The sequence below is a fragment of the Acipenser ruthenus genome, chromosome 44, assembly GCF_902713425.1.
Source record: "Acipenser ruthenus chromosome 44, fAciRut3.2 maternal haplotype, whole genome shotgun sequence".
NCBI lineage: Eukaryota > Metazoa > Chordata > Actinopteri > Acipenseriformes > Acipenseridae > Acipenser > Acipenser ruthenus.
Window position 1 is genome coordinate 5417421 of NC_081232.1, and position 13641 is coordinate 5431061.

At 43.3% G+C, this 13641-nt stretch overlaps 35 non-coding genes and 22 pseudogenes across 35 annotated transcripts; all 57 read right to left on the minus strand.

Annotated features, from left to right (window-relative positions):
• Positions 1-58: 58 nt before the first annotated feature.
• Positions 59-177, minus strand: LOC131712074 (5S ribosomal RNA). The gene has a single exon (XR_009313963.1). It is a non-coding gene; the product is annotated as a 5S ribosomal RNA (ribosomal RNA).
• A 344-nt stretch (positions 178-521) lies between these two features.
• LOC131711939 (5S ribosomal RNA) lies at positions 522-640 on the minus strand. The gene has a single exon (XR_009313828.1). It is a non-coding gene; the product is annotated as a 5S ribosomal RNA (ribosomal RNA).
• Positions 641-984: 344 nt separating this feature from the next.
• Positions 985-1103, minus strand: LOC131710773 (5S ribosomal RNA). The gene has a single exon (XR_009312655.1). It is a non-coding gene; the product is annotated as a 5S ribosomal RNA (ribosomal RNA).
• Positions 1104-1217: 114 nt separating this feature from the next.
• LOC131712081 (5S ribosomal RNA) lies at positions 1218-1336 on the minus strand. The gene has a single exon (XR_009313970.1). It is a non-coding gene; the product is annotated as a 5S ribosomal RNA (ribosomal RNA).
• Positions 1337-1436: 100 nt separating this feature from the next.
• On the minus strand, positions 1437-1555 carry LOC131719499 (5S ribosomal RNA). The gene has a single exon (XR_009318398.1). It is a non-coding gene; the product is annotated as a 5S ribosomal RNA (ribosomal RNA).
• A 99-nt stretch (positions 1556-1654) lies between these two features.
• Positions 1655-1763, minus strand: LOC131716421 (5S ribosomal RNA; annotated as a pseudogene).
• A 100-nt stretch (positions 1764-1863) lies between these two features.
• On the minus strand, positions 1864-1982 carry LOC131711940 (5S ribosomal RNA). The gene has a single exon (XR_009313829.1). It is a non-coding gene; the product is annotated as a 5S ribosomal RNA (ribosomal RNA).
• A 114-nt stretch (positions 1983-2096) lies between these two features.
• Positions 2097-2215, minus strand: LOC131713882 (5S ribosomal RNA; annotated as a pseudogene).
• A 100-nt stretch (positions 2216-2315) lies between these two features.
• LOC131713528 (5S ribosomal RNA) lies at positions 2316-2434 on the minus strand (annotated as a pseudogene).
• A 100-nt stretch (positions 2435-2534) lies between these two features.
• On the minus strand, positions 2535-2653 carry LOC131710176 (5S ribosomal RNA). Its single transcript, XR_009312045.1, has one exon. It is a non-coding gene; the product is annotated as a 5S ribosomal RNA (ribosomal RNA).
• Positions 2654-2767: 114 nt separating this feature from the next.
• Positions 2768-2873, minus strand: LOC131716559 (5S ribosomal RNA; annotated as a pseudogene).
• A 114-nt stretch (positions 2874-2987) lies between these two features.
• Positions 2988-3106, minus strand: LOC131713024 (5S ribosomal RNA). Its single transcript, XR_009314911.1, has one exon. It is a non-coding gene; the product is annotated as a 5S ribosomal RNA (ribosomal RNA).
• Positions 3107-3220: 114 nt separating this feature from the next.
• On the minus strand, positions 3221-3339 carry LOC131713883 (5S ribosomal RNA; annotated as a pseudogene).
• A 100-nt stretch (positions 3340-3439) lies between these two features.
• LOC131712352 (5S ribosomal RNA) lies at positions 3440-3558 on the minus strand. The gene has a single exon (XR_009314247.1). It is a non-coding gene; the product is annotated as a 5S ribosomal RNA (ribosomal RNA).
• A 114-nt stretch (positions 3559-3672) lies between these two features.
• On the minus strand, positions 3673-3791 carry LOC131713779 (5S ribosomal RNA; annotated as a pseudogene).
• Positions 3792-3891: 100 nt separating this feature from the next.
• Positions 3892-4010, minus strand: LOC131719500 (5S ribosomal RNA). Its single transcript, XR_009318399.1, has one exon. It is a non-coding gene; the product is annotated as a 5S ribosomal RNA (ribosomal RNA).
• Positions 4011-4124: 114 nt separating this feature from the next.
• On the minus strand, positions 4125-4243 carry LOC131719501 (5S ribosomal RNA). Its single transcript, XR_009318400.1, has one exon. It is a non-coding gene; the product is annotated as a 5S ribosomal RNA (ribosomal RNA).
• A 100-nt stretch (positions 4244-4343) lies between these two features.
• LOC131712617 (5S ribosomal RNA) lies at positions 4344-4462 on the minus strand. Its single transcript, XR_009314508.1, has one exon. It is a non-coding gene; the product is annotated as a 5S ribosomal RNA (ribosomal RNA).
• Positions 4463-4562: 100 nt separating this feature from the next.
• LOC131711638 (5S ribosomal RNA) lies at positions 4563-4681 on the minus strand. The gene has a single exon (XR_009313524.1). It is a non-coding gene; the product is annotated as a 5S ribosomal RNA (ribosomal RNA).
• Positions 4682-4795: 114 nt separating this feature from the next.
• On the minus strand, positions 4796-4914 carry LOC131711938 (5S ribosomal RNA). The gene has a single exon (XR_009313827.1). It is a non-coding gene; the product is annotated as a 5S ribosomal RNA (ribosomal RNA).
• A 114-nt stretch (positions 4915-5028) lies between these two features.
• LOC131710482 (5S ribosomal RNA) lies at positions 5029-5147 on the minus strand. Its single transcript, XR_009312354.1, has one exon. It is a non-coding gene; the product is annotated as a 5S ribosomal RNA (ribosomal RNA).
• A 114-nt stretch (positions 5148-5261) lies between these two features.
• LOC131713541 (5S ribosomal RNA) lies at positions 5262-5380 on the minus strand (annotated as a pseudogene).
• A 114-nt stretch (positions 5381-5494) lies between these two features.
• LOC131711505 (5S ribosomal RNA) lies at positions 5495-5613 on the minus strand. The gene has a single exon (XR_009313391.1). It is a non-coding gene; the product is annotated as a 5S ribosomal RNA (ribosomal RNA).
• A 114-nt stretch (positions 5614-5727) lies between these two features.
• Positions 5728-5846, minus strand: LOC131711506 (5S ribosomal RNA). The gene has a single exon (XR_009313392.1). It is a non-coding gene; the product is annotated as a 5S ribosomal RNA (ribosomal RNA).
• Positions 5847-5946: 100 nt separating this feature from the next.
• LOC131715374 (5S ribosomal RNA) lies at positions 5947-6055 on the minus strand (annotated as a pseudogene).
• Positions 6056-6169: 114 nt separating this feature from the next.
• LOC131713956 (5S ribosomal RNA) lies at positions 6170-6288 on the minus strand (annotated as a pseudogene).
• Positions 6289-6402: 114 nt separating this feature from the next.
• LOC131715356 (5S ribosomal RNA) lies at positions 6403-6521 on the minus strand (annotated as a pseudogene).
• Positions 6522-6620: 99 nt separating this feature from the next.
• Positions 6621-6739, minus strand: LOC131709905 (5S ribosomal RNA). Its single transcript, XR_009311769.1, has one exon. It is a non-coding gene; the product is annotated as a 5S ribosomal RNA (ribosomal RNA).
• Positions 6740-6853: 114 nt separating this feature from the next.
• On the minus strand, positions 6854-6972 carry LOC131712829 (5S ribosomal RNA). Its single transcript, XR_009314719.1, has one exon. It is a non-coding gene; the product is annotated as a 5S ribosomal RNA (ribosomal RNA).
• A 114-nt stretch (positions 6973-7086) lies between these two features.
• LOC131715806 (5S ribosomal RNA) lies at positions 7087-7195 on the minus strand (annotated as a pseudogene).
• A 114-nt stretch (positions 7196-7309) lies between these two features.
• Positions 7310-7428, minus strand: LOC131713250 (5S ribosomal RNA; annotated as a pseudogene).
• Positions 7429-7539: 111 nt separating this feature from the next.
• On the minus strand, positions 7540-7658 carry LOC131717156 (5S ribosomal RNA). The gene has a single exon (XR_009316041.1). It is a non-coding gene; the product is annotated as a 5S ribosomal RNA (ribosomal RNA).
• A 100-nt stretch (positions 7659-7758) lies between these two features.
• LOC131720585 (5S ribosomal RNA) lies at positions 7759-7877 on the minus strand. Its single transcript, XR_009319482.1, has one exon. It is a non-coding gene; the product is annotated as a 5S ribosomal RNA (ribosomal RNA).
• A 114-nt stretch (positions 7878-7991) lies between these two features.
• On the minus strand, positions 7992-8110 carry LOC131712879 (5S ribosomal RNA). Its single transcript, XR_009314766.1, has one exon. It is a non-coding gene; the product is annotated as a 5S ribosomal RNA (ribosomal RNA).
• Positions 8111-8224: 114 nt separating this feature from the next.
• LOC131712722 (5S ribosomal RNA) lies at positions 8225-8343 on the minus strand. The gene has a single exon (XR_009314613.1). It is a non-coding gene; the product is annotated as a 5S ribosomal RNA (ribosomal RNA).
• Positions 8344-8457: 114 nt separating this feature from the next.
• LOC131715252 (5S ribosomal RNA) lies at positions 8458-8586 on the minus strand (annotated as a pseudogene).
• A 114-nt stretch (positions 8587-8700) lies between these two features.
• Positions 8701-8819, minus strand: LOC131714007 (5S ribosomal RNA; annotated as a pseudogene).
• Positions 8820-8919: 100 nt separating this feature from the next.
• Positions 8920-9038, minus strand: LOC131713061 (5S ribosomal RNA). The gene has a single exon (XR_009314949.1). It is a non-coding gene; the product is annotated as a 5S ribosomal RNA (ribosomal RNA).
• A 114-nt stretch (positions 9039-9152) lies between these two features.
• LOC131713751 (5S ribosomal RNA) lies at positions 9153-9271 on the minus strand (annotated as a pseudogene).
• A 100-nt stretch (positions 9272-9371) lies between these two features.
• Positions 9372-9490, minus strand: LOC131719502 (5S ribosomal RNA). The gene has a single exon (XR_009318401.1). It is a non-coding gene; the product is annotated as a 5S ribosomal RNA (ribosomal RNA).
• Positions 9491-9604: 114 nt separating this feature from the next.
• Positions 9605-9723, minus strand: LOC131719503 (5S ribosomal RNA). Its single transcript, XR_009318402.1, has one exon. It is a non-coding gene; the product is annotated as a 5S ribosomal RNA (ribosomal RNA).
• Positions 9724-9837: 114 nt separating this feature from the next.
• Positions 9838-9956, minus strand: LOC131717167 (5S ribosomal RNA). The gene has a single exon (XR_009316052.1). It is a non-coding gene; the product is annotated as a 5S ribosomal RNA (ribosomal RNA).
• A 100-nt stretch (positions 9957-10056) lies between these two features.
• Positions 10057-10165, minus strand: LOC131716451 (5S ribosomal RNA; annotated as a pseudogene).
• A 114-nt stretch (positions 10166-10279) lies between these two features.
• LOC131718671 (5S ribosomal RNA) lies at positions 10280-10398 on the minus strand. Its single transcript, XR_009317567.1, has one exon. It is a non-coding gene; the product is annotated as a 5S ribosomal RNA (ribosomal RNA).
• Positions 10399-10512: 114 nt separating this feature from the next.
• Positions 10513-10631, minus strand: LOC131719252 (5S ribosomal RNA). The gene has a single exon (XR_009318148.1). It is a non-coding gene; the product is annotated as a 5S ribosomal RNA (ribosomal RNA).
• A 114-nt stretch (positions 10632-10745) lies between these two features.
• LOC131713270 (5S ribosomal RNA) lies at positions 10746-10864 on the minus strand (annotated as a pseudogene).
• A 114-nt stretch (positions 10865-10978) lies between these two features.
• Positions 10979-11107, minus strand: LOC131714347 (5S ribosomal RNA; annotated as a pseudogene).
• Positions 11108-11207: 100 nt separating this feature from the next.
• On the minus strand, positions 11208-11326 carry LOC131710578 (5S ribosomal RNA). Its single transcript, XR_009312460.1, has one exon. It is a non-coding gene; the product is annotated as a 5S ribosomal RNA (ribosomal RNA).
• Positions 11327-11440: 114 nt separating this feature from the next.
• LOC131716135 (5S ribosomal RNA) lies at positions 11441-11549 on the minus strand (annotated as a pseudogene).
• A 114-nt stretch (positions 11550-11663) lies between these two features.
• On the minus strand, positions 11664-11782 carry LOC131711055 (5S ribosomal RNA). The gene has a single exon (XR_009312937.1). It is a non-coding gene; the product is annotated as a 5S ribosomal RNA (ribosomal RNA).
• Positions 11783-11896: 114 nt separating this feature from the next.
• LOC131710161 (5S ribosomal RNA) lies at positions 11897-12015 on the minus strand. The gene has a single exon (XR_009312030.1). It is a non-coding gene; the product is annotated as a 5S ribosomal RNA (ribosomal RNA).
• Positions 12016-12129: 114 nt separating this feature from the next.
• LOC131712473 (5S ribosomal RNA) lies at positions 12130-12248 on the minus strand. The gene has a single exon (XR_009314364.1). It is a non-coding gene; the product is annotated as a 5S ribosomal RNA (ribosomal RNA).
• Positions 12249-12348: 100 nt separating this feature from the next.
• Positions 12349-12467, minus strand: LOC131713963 (5S ribosomal RNA; annotated as a pseudogene).
• A 313-nt stretch (positions 12468-12780) lies between these two features.
• Positions 12781-12919, minus strand: LOC131715895 (5S ribosomal RNA; annotated as a pseudogene).
• Positions 12920-13019: 100 nt separating this feature from the next.
• LOC131711481 (5S ribosomal RNA) lies at positions 13020-13138 on the minus strand. The gene has a single exon (XR_009313367.1). It is a non-coding gene; the product is annotated as a 5S ribosomal RNA (ribosomal RNA).
• Positions 13139-13238: 100 nt separating this feature from the next.
• On the minus strand, positions 13239-13357 carry LOC131719505 (5S ribosomal RNA). Its single transcript, XR_009318404.1, has one exon. It is a non-coding gene; the product is annotated as a 5S ribosomal RNA (ribosomal RNA).
• A 114-nt stretch (positions 13358-13471) lies between these two features.
• Positions 13472-13580, minus strand: LOC131716483 (5S ribosomal RNA; annotated as a pseudogene).
• Between the last annotated feature and the right edge of the window lie 61 nt (positions 13581-13641).

Consider the following 13641-nt stretch of genomic DNA (forward strand, 5'->3'; position numbering starts at 1 on the left):
GGGGTGATTCCTCTAAAATTTCCTTTTGTCCTCCACACATTTCAATTGTAAAATGTAATGCCTGCAGCACATGATATTCCCAGGTGGTCTCCCATCCAAGTACTAACCAAGCCCAACATTGCTTAGCTTCTGAGATCAGACGAGATCAGGCTTATTCAAAGTGGTGTGGCCGCAGGTGATTGCATGTCTGCTTTCATGACTTTTATGTTTAGTGAGCTGGGGGTGATTCCTCCAAAATATCCTTTTGTCCTCCACACATTTCAATTGTAAAATGTAATTACAAAAATGTAATGCCTGCAGCACATGATATTCCATCCAAGTACTAACCAAGACCAACATTGCATAGCTTCTGAGATCAGACGAGATCAGGCGAGATCAGGCTTATTCAAGGTGGTGTGGCCGCAGGCGATTGCATTTCTGCTTTCATGACTTTTATGTTTAGTGAGCTGGGAGTGATTCCTTCAAAATTTCCTTTTGTCCTCCACACAGTTCAATTGTAAAATGTAATTACAAAAATGTAATGCCTGCAGCACTTGATATTCCCAGGTGGTCTCCCATCCAAGTACTAACCAAGCCCAACATTGCTTAGCTTCTGAGACCAGACGAGATCAGGCTTAATCAAGGTGGTGTGGCCGCAGGCAATTGCATTTCTGCTTTCATGACTTTTATGTTTAGTGAGCTGGGAGTGATTCCTCCAAAATTTCCTTTTGTCCTCCACACATTTCAATTGTAAAATGTAATTACAAAAATGTAATGCCTGCAGCACTTGATATGCCATCCAAGTACTAACCAAGACCAACATTGCATAGCTTCTGAGATCAGACGAGATCAGGCGAGATCAGGCTTATTCAAGGTGGTGTGGCCGCAGGCGATTGCATTTCTGCTTTCATGACTTTTATGTTTAGTGAGCTGGGGGTGATTCCTCCAGAATTTCCTTTTGTCCTTCACACATTTCAATTGTAAAATGTAATTACAATAATGTAATGCCTGCAGCACTTGATATTCCCAGGTGGTCTCCTATCCAAGTACTATCCAAGCCCAACATTGCTTAGCTTCTGAGATCAGACGAGATCAGGTTTATTCAAGGTGGTGTGGCCGCAGGCGATTGCATTTCTGCTTTCATGACTTTTATGTTTAGTGAGCTGGGGGTGATTCCTCCAAAATTTCCTTTTGTCCTCCACACATTTCAATTGTAAAATGTAATTACAAAAATGTAATGCCTGCAGCACTTGATATTCCCAGGTGGTCTCCCATCCAAGTACTAACCAAGCCCAACATTGCTTAGCTTCTGAGATCAGACGAGATCAGGCTTATTCAAGGTGGTGTGGACGCAGGCGATTGCATTTCTGCTTTCATGACTTTAATGTTTAGTGAGCTGGGGGTGATTCCTCCAAAATTTCCTTTTGTCCTCCACACATTTCAATTGTAAAATTTAATGCCTGCAGCACTTGATATTCCCAGGTGGTCTCCCATCCAAGTACTAACCAAGCCCAACATTGCTTAGCTTCTGAGATCAGACGAGATCAGGCTTATTCAAGGTGGTGTGGCCGCAGGCGATTGCCTTTTTGCTTTCATGACTTTTATGTTTAGTGAGCTGGGGGTATTCCTCCAAAATTTCCTTTTGTCGTCCACACATTTCAATTGTAAAATGTAATGCCTGCAACACTTGATATTCCCAGGTGGTCTCCCATCCAAGTACTAACCAAGCCCAACATTGCTTAGCTTCTGAGATAAGGCTTATTCAAGGTGGTGTGGCCGCAGGCGATTGCCTTTCTGCTTTCATGACTTTTATGTTTAGTGAGCTGGGGGTGATTCCTCCAAAATTTCCTTTTGTCCTCCACACATTTCAATTGTGAAATGTAATGCCTGCAGCACTTGATATTCCCAGGTGGTCTCCCATCCAAGTACTAACCAAGCCCAACATTGCTTAGCTTCTGAGACCAGACGAGATCAGGCTTAATCAAGGTGGTGTGGCCGCAGGCGATTGCATTTCTGCTTTCATGACTTTTATGTTTAGTGAGCTGGGAGTGATTAATCCAAAATTTCCTTTTGTCCTCCACACATTTCAATTGTAAAATGTAATTACAAAATTGAAATGCCTGCAGCACTTGATATTCCCAGGTGGTCTCTCATCCAAGTACTAACCAAGCCCAACATTGCTTAGCTTCTGAGATCAGACAAGATCAGGGTTATTCAAGGTGGTTTGGCCGCAGGCGATTGCATTTCTGCTTTCATGACTTTTATGTTTAGTGAGCTGGGGGTGATTCCTCCAAAATTTCCTTTTGTCCTCAACACATTTCAATTGTAAAATGTAATGCCTGCATCACTTGATATTCCCAGGTGGTCTCCCATCCAAGTACTAACCAAGCCCAACATTGCTTAGCTTCTGAGATCAGACAAGATCAGGCTTATTCAAGGTGGTGTGGCCGCAGGCGATTGCATTTCTGCTTTCATGACTTTTATGTTTAGTGAGCTGGGGGTGATTCCTCTAAAATTTCCTTTTGTCCTCCACACATTTCAATTGTAAAATGTAATGCCTGCAGCACATGATATTCCCAGGTGGTCTCCCATCCAAGTACTAACCAAGCCCAACATTGCTTAGCTTCTGAGATCAGACGAGATCAGGCTTATTCAAAGTGGTGTGGCCGCAGGCGATTGCATGTCTGCTTTCATGACTTTTATGTTTAGTGAGCTGGGGGTGATTCCTCCAAAATATCCTTTTGTCCTCCACACATTTCAATTGTAAAATGTAATTACAAAAATGTAATGCCTGCAGCACATGATATTCCATCCAAGTACTAACCAAGCCCAACATTGCTTAGCTTCTGAGACCAGACGAGATCAGGCTTAATCAAGGTGGTGTGGCCGCAGGCAATTGCATTTCTGCTTTCATGACTTTTATGTTTAGTGAGCTGGGAGTGATTCCTCCAAAATTTCCTTTTGTCCTCCACACATTTCAATTGTAAAATGTAATTACAAAAATGAAATGCCTGCAGCACTTGATATTCCCAGGTGGTCTCTCATCCAAGTACTAACCAAGCCCAACGTTGCTTAGCTTCTGAGATCAGACGAGATCAGGGTTATTCAAGGTGGTTTGGCCGCAGGCGATTGCATTTCTGCTTTCATGACTTTTATGTTTAGTGAGCTGGGAGTGATTCCTCCAAAATTTCCTTTTGTCCTCCACACATTTCAATTGTAAAATGTAATTACAAAAATTAAATGCCTGCAGCACTTGATATTCCCAGGTGGTCTCTCATCCAAGTACTAACCAAGCCCAACATTGCTTAGCTTCTGAGATCAGACAAGATCAGGGTTATTCAAGGTGGTTTGGCCGCAGGCGATTGCATTTCTGCTTTCATGACTTTTATGTTTAGTGAGCTGGGGGTGATTCCTCCAAAATTTCCTTTTGTCCTCCACACATTTCAATTGTAAAATGTAATGCCTGCAGCACTTGATATTCCCAGGTGGTCTCCCATCCAAGTACTAACCAAGCCCAACATTGCTTAGCCTCTGAGATCAGACGAGATCAGGGTTATTCAAGGTGGTTTGGCCGCAGGCGATTGCATTTCTGCTTTCATGACTTTTATGTTTAGTGAGCTGGGGGTGATTCCTCCAAAATTTCCTTTTGTCCTCCACACATTTCAATTGTAAAATGTAATTACAAAAATGAAATGCCTGCAGCACTTGATATTCCCAGGTGGTCTCTCATCCAAGTACTAACCAAGCCCAACATTGCTTAGCTTCTGAGATCAGACGAGATCAGGGTTATTCATGGTGGTTTGGCCGCAGGCGATTGCATTTCTGCTTTCATGACTTTTATGTTTAGTGAGCTGGGGATGATTCCTCCAAAATTTCCTTTTGTCCTCCACACATTTCAATTGTAAAATGTAATGCCTGCAGCACTTGATATTCCCAGGTGGTCTCCCATCCAAGTACTAACCAAGCCCAACATTGCTTAGCTTCTGAGATCAGACGAGATCAGGCTTATTCAAGGTGGTGTGGCCGCAGGCGATTGCATTTCTGCTTTCATGACTTTTATGTTTAGTGAGCTGGGGGTGATTCCTCCAAAATTTCCTTTTGTCCTCCACACATTTCAATTGTAAAATGTAATTACTAAAATGTAATGCCTGCAGCACTTGATATTCCCAGGTGGTCTCCCATCCAAGTACTAACCAAGCCCAACATTGCTTAGCTTCTGAGATCAGACGAGATCAGGCTTATTCAAGGTGGTGTGGCCGCAGGCAATTGCATTTCTGCTTTCATGACTTTTATGTTTAGTGAGATGGGGATGATTCCTTCAAAATTTCCTTTTGTCCTCCACACATTTTAATTGTAAAATGTAATGCCTGCAGCACTTGATATTCCCAGGTGGTCTCCCATCCAAGTACTAACCAAGCCCAACATTGCTTAGCTTCTGAGATCAGACGAGATCAGGTTTATTCAAGGTGGTGTGGCCGCAGGCGATTGCATTGCTGCTTTCATGACTTTTATGTTTAGTGAGCTGGGGGTGATTCCTCCAAAATTTCCTTTTGTCCTCCACACATTTCAATTGTAAGATGTAATGCCTGCAGCACTTGATATTCCCAGGTGGTCTCCCATCCAAGTACTAACCAAGCCCAACATTGCTTAGCTGCTGAGATCAGATGAGATCAGGCTTATTCAAGGTGGTGTGGCCGCATGCGATTGCATTTCTGCTTTCATGACTTTTATGTTTAGTGAGCTGGGGGTGATTCCTCCAAAATTTCCTTTTGTCCTCCACACATTTCAATTGTAAAATGTAATTAAAAAAATGTAATGCCTGCAGCACTTGATATTCCCAGGTGGTCTCCCATCCAAGTACAAACCAGGCCCAACATTGCTTAGCTTCTGAGATCAGACGAGATCAGGTTTATTCAAGGTGGTGTGGCCGCAGGCGATTGCATTTTTGCTTTCATGACTTTTATGTTTAGTGAGCTGGGGGTGATTCCTCCAAAATATCCTTTTGTCCTCCACACATTTCAATTGTAAAATGTAATTACAAAAATGTAATGCCTGCAGCACATGATATTCCCAGGTGGTCTCCCATCCAAGTACTAACCAAGCCCAACATTGCTTAGCTTCTGAGATCAGATGAGATCAGGCTTATTCAAGGTGGTGTGGCTGCAGGCGAATGCATTTCTGCTTTCATGACTTTTATGTTTAGTGAGCTGGGGGTGATTCCTCCAAAATTTCCTTTTGTCCTCCACACATTTCAATTGTAAAATGTAATTACAAAAATGTAATGCCTGCAGTACTTGATATTCCCAGGTGGTCTCCCATCCAAGTACTAACCAAGCCCAACATTGCTTAGCTTCTGAGATCAGACGAAATCAGGCTTATTCAAGGTGGTGCGGCCGCAGGCGATTGCATGTCTGCTTTCATGACTTTTATGTTTAGTGAGCTGGGGGTGATTCCTCCAAAATTTCCTTTTGTCCTCCACACATTTCAATTGTAAAATGTAATTACAAAAATGTAATGCCTGCAGCACTTGATATTCCCAGGTGGTCTCCCATCCAAGTACTAACCAAGACCAACATTGCTTAGCTTCTGAGATCAGACGAGATCAGGCTTATTCAAGGTGGTGTGGCCGCAGGCGATTGCATGTCTGCTTTCATGACTTTTATGTTTAGTGAGCTGGGGGTGATTCCTCCAAAATTTCCTTTTGTCCTCCACACATTTCAATTGTAAAATGTAATTACAAAAATGTAATGCCTGCAGCACTTGATATTCCCAGGTGGTCTCCCATCCAAGTACTAACCAAGACCAACATTGCTTAGCTTCTGAGATCAGACGAGATCAGGCTTATTCAAGGTGGTGTGGCCGCAGGCGATTGCATTTCTGCTTTCATGCCATTTATGTTTAGTGAGCAGGGGGGGATTCCTCCAAAATTTCCTTTTGTCCTCCACACATTTTAATTGTAAAATGTAATGCCTGCAGCACTCGATATTCCCAGGTGGTCTCCCATCCAAGTACTAACCAAGCCCAACATTGCTTAGCTTCTGAGATCAGGCTTATTCAAGGTGGTGTGGCCGCAGGCGATTGCATTTCTGCTATCATGACTTTTATGTTTAGTGAGCTGGGGGTGATTCCTCCAAAATTTTCTTTTGTCCTCCACACATTTCAATTGTAAAATGTAATTACAAAAATGTAATGCTTGCAGCACCTGATATTCCCAGGTGGTCTCCCATCCAAGTACTAACCAAGCCCAACATTGCTTAGCTTCTGAGATCAGAAGAGATCATGCTTATTCAAGGTGGTGTGGCCGCAGGCGATTGCATTTCTGCTTTCATGACTTTTATGTTTAGTGAGCTGGGGGTGATTCCTCCGAAATTTCCTTTTGTCTCCCACACATTTCAATTGTAAAATGTAATTACAAAAACGTAATGCCTGCAGCACTTGATATTCCCAGGAGGTCTCCCATCCAAGTACTAACCAAGGCCAACATTGCTTAGCTTCTGAGATCAGACGAGATCAGGCTTATTTAAGGGGGTGTGGCCAGAGGCAATTGCGTTCTGCTTTCATGAATTTTAGGTTCGGTGAGTTGGGGGTGATTCCTCCAAAATTTCCTTTTGTCCTCCACACATTTCAATTGTAAAATGTAATGCCTGCAGCACTCGATATTCCCAGGTGGTCTCCCATCCAAGTACTAACCAAGCCCAACATTGCTTAGCTTCTGAGATCAGACGAGATCAGGCTTATTCAAGGTGGTGTGGCCGCAGGCGATTGCATTTCTGCTTTCATGACTTTTATGTTTAGTGAGCTGGGGGTGATTCCTCCAAAATGTCCTTTTGTCCTCCACACAATTCAATTGTAAAATGTAATTACAAAAATGTAATGCCTGCAGCACATGATATTCCCAGGTGGTCTCCCTTCCAAGTACTAACCAAGCCCAACATTGCTTAGCTTCTGAGATCAGACGAGATCAGGCTTATTCAAGGTGGTGTGGCCGCAGGCAATTGCATTTCTGCTTTCATGACTTTTATGTTTAGTGAGCTGGGGGTGATTCCTCCAAAATTTCCTTTTGTCCTCCACACATTTCAATTGTAAAATGTAATTACAAAAATGTAATGCCTGCAGCACTTGATATTCCCAGGTGGTCTCCCATCCAAGTACTAACCAAGCCCAACATTGCTTAGCTTCTGAGATCAGACTTATTCAAGGTGGTGTGGCCGCAGGCGATTGCATTTCTGCTTTCATGACTTTTATGTTTAGTGAGCTGAGGGTGATTCCTCCAAAAATTACTTTTGTCCTCCACACATTTCAATTGTAAAATGTAATTACAGAAATGTAATGCCTGCAGCACTTGATATTCCCAGGGGGTCTCCCATCCAAGTACTAACCAAGCCCAACATTGCTTAGCTTCTGAGATCAGACGAGGTCAGGCTTACTCAAGGTGGTGTGACCGCAGGCGATTGCATTTCTGCTTTCATGACTTTTATGTTTAGTGAGCTGGGGGTGATTCCTCCAAAATTTCCTTTTGTCCACACATTTCAATTGTAAAATGTAACTACAAAAACGTAATGCCTGCAGCACTTGATATTCCCAGGTGGTCTCCCATCCAAGTACTAACCAAGCCCAACATTGCTTAGCTTCTGAGATCAGACGAGATCAGGTTTGTTCAAGGTGGTGTGGCCGCAGGCGATTGCCTTTCTGCTTTCATGACTTTTATGTTTAGTGAGCTGGGGGTGATTCCTCCAAAATTTTCATTTGTCCTCCACACATTTCAATTGTGAAATGTAATGCCTGCAGCACTTGATATTCCCAGGTGGTCTTCCATCCAAGTACTATCCAAGCCCAACATTGCTTAGCTTCTGAGATCAGACGAGATCAGGCTTATTCAATGTGGTGTGGCCGCAGGCGATTGCATTTCTGCTTTCATGACTTTTATGTTTAGTGAGCTGGGGGTGATTCCTCCAAAATTTCCTTTTGTCCTCCACACATTTCAATTGTAAAATGTAATTACAAAAATGTAATGCCTGCAGCACTTGATATTCCCAGGTGGTCTCCCATCCAACTACTAACCAAGCCCAACATTGCTTAGCTTTTGAGATCAGACGAGATCAGGCTTATTCAAGGTGGTGTGGCCGCAGGCGATTGTGTTTCTGCTTTCATGACTTTTATGTTTAGTGAGCTGGGGGTGATTCCTCCAAAATTTCCTTTTGTCCTCCACACATTTCAATTGTAAAATGTAACTACAAAAATGTAATGCCTGCAGCACTTGATATTCCCAGGTGGTCTTCCATCCAAGTACTAACCAAGCCCAACATTGCTTAGCTTCTGAGATCAGACGAGATCAGGCTTATTCAAGGTGGTGTGGCCGCAGGTGTTTGCATTTCTGCTTTCATGACTTTTATGTTTAGTGAGCTGGGGGTGATTCCTCCAAAATTTCCTTTTGTCCTCCACACATTTCAATTGTAAAATGTAATTACAAAAAAGTAATGCCTGAAGCACTTGATATTCCCAGGTGGTCTCCCATCCAAGTACTAACCAAGCCCAACATTGCTTAGCTTCTGAGATCAGGCGAGATCAGGCGAGATCAGGCAAATTCAAGGTGGTGTGGCCGCAGGCGATTGCATTTCTGCTTGCATGACTTTTATGTTTAGTGAGCTGGGGGTGATTCCTCCAAAATTTCCTTTTGTCCTCGACACATTTCAATTGTAAAATGTAATTACAAAAATGTAATGCATGCAGCACTTGATATTCCCAGGGGGTCTCCCATCCAAGTACTAACCAAGCCCAACATTGCTTAGCTTCTGAGATCAGACGAGGTCAGGCTTACTCAAGGTGGTGTGACTGCAGGCGATTGCATTTCTGCTTTCATGACTTTTATGTTTAGTGAGCTGGGGGTGATTCCTCCAAAATTTCCTTTTGTCCTCCACACATTTCAATTGTAAAATGTAATGCCTGCAGCACTCGATATTCCCAGGTGGTCTTCCATCCAAGTACCAACCAAGCCCAACATTGCTTAGCTTCTGAGATCAGACGAGATCAGGCTTATTCAAGGTGGTGTGGCCGCAGGCGATTGCATTTCTGCTTTCATGACTTTTATGTTTAGTGAGCTGGGGGTGATTCCTCCAAAATGTCCTTTTGTCCTCCACACAATTCAATTGTAAAATGTAATTACAAAAATGTAATGCCTGCAGCACATGATATTCCCAGGTGGTCTCCCATCCAAGTACTAACCAAGCCCAACATTGCTTAGCTTCTGAGATCAGACGAGATAAGGCTTATTCAAGGTGGTGTGGCCGCAGGCAATTGCATTTCTGCTTTCATGACTTTTATGTTTAGTGAGCTGGGGGTGATTCCTCCAAAATTTCCTTTTGTCCTCCACACATTTCAATTGTAAAATGTAATGCCTGCAGCACTTGATATTCCCAGGTGGTCTCCCATCCAAGTACTAACCAAGCCCAACATTGCTTAGCTTCTGAGATCAGACGAGATCAGGCTTATTCAAGGTGGTGTGGCCGCAGGCGATTGCATTTCTGCTTTCATGACTTTTATGTTTAGTGAGCTGGGGGTGATTCCTCCAAAATTTCCTTTTGTCCTCCACACATTTCAATTGTAAAATGTAATTACAAAAATGTAATGCCTGCAGCACTTGATATTCCCAGGTGGTCTCCCATCCAAGTACTAACCAAGCCCAACATTGCTTAGCTTCTGAGATCAGACGAGATCAGGCTTATTCAAGGTGGTGTGGCCGCAGGCGATTGCATTTCTGCTTTCATGACTTTTATGTTTAGTGAGCTGGGGGTGATTCCTCCAAAATTTCCTTTTGTCCTCCACACATTTCAATTGTAAAATGTAACTACAAAAACGTAATGCCTGCAGCACTTGATATTCCCAGGTGGTCTCCCATCCAAGTACTAACCAAGCCCAACATTGCTTAGCTTCTGAGATCAGACGAGATCAGGTTTGTTCAAGGTGGTGTGGCCGCAGGCGATTGCCTTTCTGCTTTCATGACTTTTATGTTTAGTGAGCTGGGGGTGATTCCTCCAAAATTTCCTTTTGTCCTCGACACATTTCAATTGTAAAATGTAATGCCTGCAGCACTTGATATTCCCAGGTGGTCTCCCATCCAAGTACTAACCAAGCCCAACATTGCATAGTTTCTGAGATCAGACTTATTCAAGGTGGTGTGGCCGCAGGCGATTGCATTTCTGCTTTCATGACTTTTATGTTTAGTGAGCTGGGGGTGATTCCTCCAAAATTTCCTTTTGTCCTCCACACATTTCAGTTGTAAAATGTAATTACAAAAATGTAATGCCTGCAGCACTTGATATTCCCAGGTGGTCTCCCATCCAAGTACTAACCAAGCCCAACTTTGCTTAGCTTCTGAGATCAGACGAGATCAGGCTTATTCAAGGTGGTGTGGCCGCAGGCGATTGCATTTCTGCTTTCATGACTTTTATGTTTAGTGAGCTGGGGGTGATTCCTCCAAAATTTCCTTTTGTCCTCCACACATTTCAGTTGTAAAATGTTATTACAAAAATGTAATGCCTGCAGCACTTGATATTCCCAGGTGGTCTCCCATCCAAGTACTAACCAAGCCCAACTTTGCTTAGCTTCTGAGATCAGACGAGATCAGGCTTATTCAAGGTGGTGTGGCTGCAGGCGATTGCATTTCTGCTTTCATGACTTTTATGTTTAGTGAGCTGGGGGTGATTCCTCCAAAATTTCCTTTTGTCCTCCACACATTTCAGTTGTAAAATGTAATTACAAAAATGTAATGCCTGCAGCACTTGATATTCCCAGGTGGTCTCCCATCCAAGTACTAACCAAGCCCAACTTTGCTTAGCTTCTGAGATCAGACGAGATCAGGCTTATTCAAGATGGTGTGGCCGCTTGCGATTGCATTTCTGCTTTCATGACTTTTATGTTTAGTGAGCTGGGGGTGATTCCTCCAAAATTTCCTTTTGTACTCCACACATTTCAATTGAAAAATGTAATTACAAAAAAGTAATGCCTGAAGCACTTGATATTCCCAGGTGGTCTCCCATCCAAGTACTAACCAAGCCCAACATTGCTTAGCTTCTGAGATCAGGCGAGATCAGGTGAGATCAGGCAAATTCAAGGTGGTGTGGCCGCAGGCGATTGCATTTCTGCTTGCATGACTTTTATGTTTAGTGAGCTGGGGGTGATTCCTCCAAAATTTCCTTTTGTCCTCGACACATTTCAATTGTAAAATGTAATGCCTGCAGCACTTGATATTCCCAGGTGGACTCCCATCCAAGTACTAACCAAGCCCAACATTGCTTAGCTTCTGAGATCAGACGAGATCAGGCTTATTCAAGGTGGTGTGGCCGCAGGCGATTGCATTTCTGCTTTCATGACTTTTATGTTTAGTGAGCTGGGGGTGATTCCTCCAAAATATCCTTTTGTCCTCCACACATTTCAATTGTAAAATGTAATTACAAAAATGTAATGCCTGCAACACTTGATATTCCCAGGTGGTCTCCCATCCAAGTACTAACCAAGCCCAACATTGCTTAGCTGCTGAGATCAGGCTTATTCAAGGTGGTGTGGCCACAGGCGATTGCATTTCTGCTTTCATGACTTTTATGTTTAGTGAGTTGGGGGTGATTCCTCCAAAATTTCCTTTTGTCCTCCACACATTTCAATTGTAAAATGTAATTACAAAAATGTAATGCCTGCAGCACTTGATATTCCCAGGTGGTCTCCCATCCAAGTACTAACCAAGCCCAACATTGCTTAGCTTTTGAGATCAGACGAGATCAGGCTTATTCAAGGTGGTGTGGCCGCAGGCGATTGCGTTTCTGCTTTCATGACTTTTATGTTTAGTGAGCTGGGGGTGATTCCTCCAAAATTTCCTTTTGTCCTCCACACATTTCAATTGTAAAATGTAACTACAAAAATGTAATGCCTGCAGCACTTGATATTCCCAGGTGGTCTCCCATCCAAGTACTAACCAAGCCCAACATTGCTTAGCTTCTGAGATCAGACGAGATCAGGCTTATTCAAGGTGGTGTGGCCACAGGCGATTGTATTTCTGCTTTCATGACTTTTATGTTTAGTGAGCTGGGGGTGATTCCTCCAAAATTTCCTTTTGTCCTCCACACATTTCAATTGTAAAATGTAATTACAAAAATGTAATGCCTGCAGCACTTGATATTCCCAGGTGGTCTCCCATCCAAGTACTAACCAAGCCCAACCTGGCTTAGCTTCTGAGATCAGACGAGAGCAGGCTTATTCAAGGTGGTGTGGCCGCAGGCGATTGCATTTCTGCTTTCATGACTTTTATGTTTAGTGAGCTGGGGGTGATTCCTCCAAAATTTCCTTTTGTCCTCCACACATTTCAATTGTAAAATGTAATGCCTGCAGGACTTGATATTCCCAGGTGGTCTCCCATCCAAGTACTAACCAAGCCCAACATTGCTTAGCTTCTGAGATCAGACGAGAGCAGGCTTATTCAAGGTGGTGTGGCCGCAGGCGATTGCATTTCTGCTTTCATGACTTTTATGTTTAGTGAGCTGGGGGTGAGTCCTCCAAAATTTCCTTTTGTCCTCCACACATTTCAATTGTAAAATGTAATGCCTGCAGCACTTGATATTCCCAGGTGGTCTCCCATCCAAGTACTAACATTGCTTAGCTTCTGAGATCAGACTTCTTCAAGGTGGTGTGGCCGCAGGCGATTGCGTTTCTGCTTGCATGACTTTTATGTTTAGTGAGCTGGGGGTGATTCCTCCAAAATTTCCTTTCGTCCTCCACACATTTCAATTGTAAAATGTAATTACAAAAAAGGAATGCCTGAAGCACTTGATATTCCCAGGTGGTCTCCCATCCAAGTACTAACCAAGCCCAACATTGCTTAGCTTCTGAGATCAGGCGAGATCAGGCGAGATCAGGCAAGATCAGGCTTATTCAAGGTGGTGTGGCCGCAGGCGATTGCATTTCTGCTTGCATGACTTTTATGTTTAGTGAGCTGGGGGTGATTCCTCCAAAATTTCCTTTTGTCCTCCACACATTTCAATTGTAAAATGTAATGCCTGCAGCACTTGATATTCCCAGGTGGTCTCCCATCCAAGTACTAACCAAGCCCAACATTGCTTAGCTTCTGAGAGCAGACGAGATCAGGCTTATTCAAGGTGGTGTGGCCGCAGGCGATTGCATTTCTGCTTTCATGACTTTTATGTTTAGTGAGCTGGGGGTGATTCCTCCAAAATTTCCTTTTGTCCTCGACACATTTCAATTGTAAAATGTAATGCCTGCAGCACTTGATATTCCCAGGTGGTCTCCCATCCAAGTACTAACCAAGCCCAACATTGCTTAGCTTCTGAGATCAGACGAGATCAGGCTTATTCAAGGTGGTGTGGCCGCAGGCGATTGCATTTCTGCTTTCATGACTTTTATGTTTAGTGAGCTGGGGGTGATTCCTCCAAAATATCCTTTTGTCCTCCACACATTTCAATTGTAAAATGTAATTACAAAAATGTAATGCCTGCAACACTTGATATTCCCAGGTGGTCTCCCATCCAATTACTAACCAAGCCCAACATTGCTTAGCTGCTGAGATCAGGCTTATTCAAGGTGGTGTGGCCACAGGCGATTGCATTTCTGCTTTCATGACTTTTATGTTTAGTGAGCTGGGGGTGATTCCTCCAAAAT